Source organism: Octopus bimaculoides, chromosome 30, assembly GCF_046866305.1.
Source record: "Octopus bimaculoides isolate indiv1 chromosome 30, ASM4686630v1, whole genome shotgun sequence".
NCBI classification, from domain to species: domain Eukaryota; kingdom Metazoa; phylum Mollusca; class Cephalopoda; order Octopoda; family Octopodidae; genus Octopus; species Octopus bimaculoides.
The window spans coordinates 9,982,014-9,984,981 of NC_142957.1; the positions used below are offsets into that span (position 1 = coordinate 9,982,014).

Here is a 2,968-nt window from a genome sequence, read left to right on the forward strand (position 1 = left end):
GTGATGGAACACTGCCGCTTGGTACAGTCTCGGGCTTGTGTATCGAACAATTTAGGCTCAATTCCAGTGGCTTTTAGTGTTGCTTTGAGTTGGCCCTTGTATCTTCCAAGAGAAAAATCCTGTGGTCTTTTTCCTGAAGTGAGCTCACTTAATAAGACTCGGCACGAGAAACTTGATGCTTCTGTTCTCGCTACATGTCCTCACCATTGAACATGGTGTTTCATGATCAGCAATTCGATACTTTGGCCATTGGCTCTTTCCAGGACTTTGTCGCGGGTCACAATGTCCCCCCATTTGATGCACAAGATTGAAAAAAAGCTAAGGCGGAGAGCTGGCAGAAACGTTAGCATGCTGGGCGAAATGCTTAGCGATAGTTTGTCTGTCTTTACATTCTGAGTTCAAATTCCACCAAGGTTGACTCTGCCGTTCACCCCTTTGGGGGTCAATAGATTAAGTATCAATTGTGTACTGCTGGTCGATCTAAAAAACTTCGGCCTTGTGCCTAGACTATATAGGCTTTGGTCGGCCTGAGGCTATAGCGGAAGACAGTTGCCCAAGGTGCCACGCAGTGGGACTGAACCCGGAACCATGTGGTTGGGAAACAAACTTCTTACCACACACATATATAATACAAAAACCACATTAAAATAAAAATCAAAAAAACTTCGGGCCTTGTACCCAGACTAGAAAAGAAAAGATTGAACAAAGCTTTTGTTGATGAAAGCTTTTTGAATTTTTGGATGTCACAACAATATGGAGTCCTGGTTTCACAGCTGTAATCCATACGGCTTTTCTGTATTAATATCAGAAAATATAATTTCTGGGGTCCCTTGCTCTGTCTTCCTTTCTTCTTCCTCCATCCTGCCCCATTATTCTTGTAAAGATGTTTATTTGTTCCCCACTGTTTACAGATTTCTCTGGTTAAAAACAACTGTTAAACCTGTGAAGATACAGGCTTGAAATGAAAATGTCCTGGGGCCCCAATTCATTTGTCTAAAAAAGATACATCAACCAGTGTTGGTGTATTTACGTCCCCATAACATAGCAGTTCAGCAAAAGAGAAACGATAGAATAAAGTACCAGGCTATAAAAAAATAAGTCCTGGGATTGACTTGTTCGACTAAAAAAATTCTCCATGGTGGTGCCCCAGCATGGCCACAGTCTAATAACTGAAACAGGTAAAAGACATCCACAGTGATGAGATTTTTAGGGGGCTTCCATATATGGGCACAGGTGTGGTTTTGTCTATGTTCCAGGTTCAATCCTGCTGCATGGCACTTTTGTCTCTACTGTAGAGGTATTGGCGTGCCATACAAATATACCTTGTGGTGTCTCAGTTTGAATTACCGTATATAAGGGACCCCTTTTTGTTAAAAATTAGGTTTAAAAAATTAGGGAGTTTCTTGTACATGGATAGTATTATAGTCTCTTACAAAACCGTTTTTCCAAATTTTAAGCCCCCAAAATCAGGGAGTTCCTTATACATGTTAAAATTTGGTAAATTCCTTTGGCTGGACCCATTTTATAAAATAGAAGGCGGTATTAAATAGCTGTGAGTCAAAGTGGTGGGGTTGTGATATGACTGACCAAAACTCCCTTTTGAGAAGATTCACATCCACATTGAAATTACCCATCACTGTGAGGTACCCCATAGTACCTCATAAGTGTTATCTGCTGTACCTCACAATATCATTCCCTTTTTTTTTTTTGGTTCAAATACTGAATCTAATGAAGGGATAATTGAAAATTTAGTAAAGTCAGGGTTGAAAGTCAATAAAACGAAACGTGTTTCAATTTAGGGTCTTTTGTGTTTGTCAAGGATTACAGATGCTGTAGGTCTGTGAAGGGCTGTAAGATGGAGTGTCTAGGGAAGGTCATAGATGGAGTGTCAGTGGTGGGTTACAGATAGTGTGCGTGGGTGTTTTAAATTCATTTCCTAGTTTCACACCATCCCCTCCTGGTCCTTGGATGCCTCTAGCAGGGTCCACAGGCCAAGTCTCCTTCCACCTGCCTCAGACACCCTACAAAATATCAGGATCTGATCAATGGAGCAGCATGCTTGTGACATTAACAAGCAAGTGGCTGAGTGGCCCACAGACGTGCGTACCCTTAATGTAGTTGTCTGGCAGATTCAGTATGACACGGTATGCGACAAAGCTGGCCCCTTTATATTTCCGGTACATTTTTGTGCCAGTTGAGTGAACTGGAGCAACGTGGACTAAATAAATAAATCAAACGAGCCCTATAAAAAAATTAAAAAATAACACTGACCGCCTCACCATCGCACTCTTCGCTCCACCACCCCTCCTGGGTCAGATTTACTCTCCATAAATACTACCAGTACCACCATATATATTTTTTTTTTTGCCAAACCTTCACCTTCTGGAAAAATTCACATCCACAATGAAATTACCCATCACTGCGAGGTACCCTGCAGTACCTCATCATATCATCTTTCTTCTATAAATTTATTGAATTCTCTCTCTCTCTCTCTCTCTCTTAGAGGTAGCTGTACTATGTATATTCTACTTACTCATCACTATGTAATATGTATGTGTGTGTGTGTGTGTGTATATATATCGTGTAAGGTTTGTAATGCATGTTTATATAATGATATGCAGTTGTTTGTGTGTATGTGTGTGGTTATATATGTATGTGCATATATATATATATATATATATATATGTGCATATATATATATATATATATATACACACACACACACCCAAACATATATATGCACATGTATGTATATATTCTAATGTTAATTTGAAAGAAAATGTATGAAAAGTTTATGTATGTATATGTGTGTGTATATATATATATGTATGTATGTGTATATATATGTATGTGTATGTGTATATATATATATATATATACACACACACACACACACCCAAACATATATATGCACATGTATGTATATATTCTAATGTTAATTTGAAAGAAAATGTATGAAAAGTTTATG

At 38.7% G+C, this 2,968-nt stretch overlaps 1 protein-coding gene across 2 annotated transcripts in view; it reads left to right on the forward strand.

The window, feature by feature from the left end:
- LOC106874213 (splicing factor, suppressor of white-apricot homolog) overlaps positions 1–2,261 on the forward strand; it is a 39,734-nt gene extending 37,473 nt beyond the window's left edge. For both annotated transcript variants that reach the window (XM_089346018.1, XM_089346017.1), the window contains exon 17: positions 1–2,261. This exon is cut by the window's left edge and continues 1,110 nt beyond it. The gene's annotated coding sequence lies outside the window, so the exon portion shown is untranslated.
- The last annotated feature ends 707 nt before the right edge of the window (positions 2,262–2,968 follow it).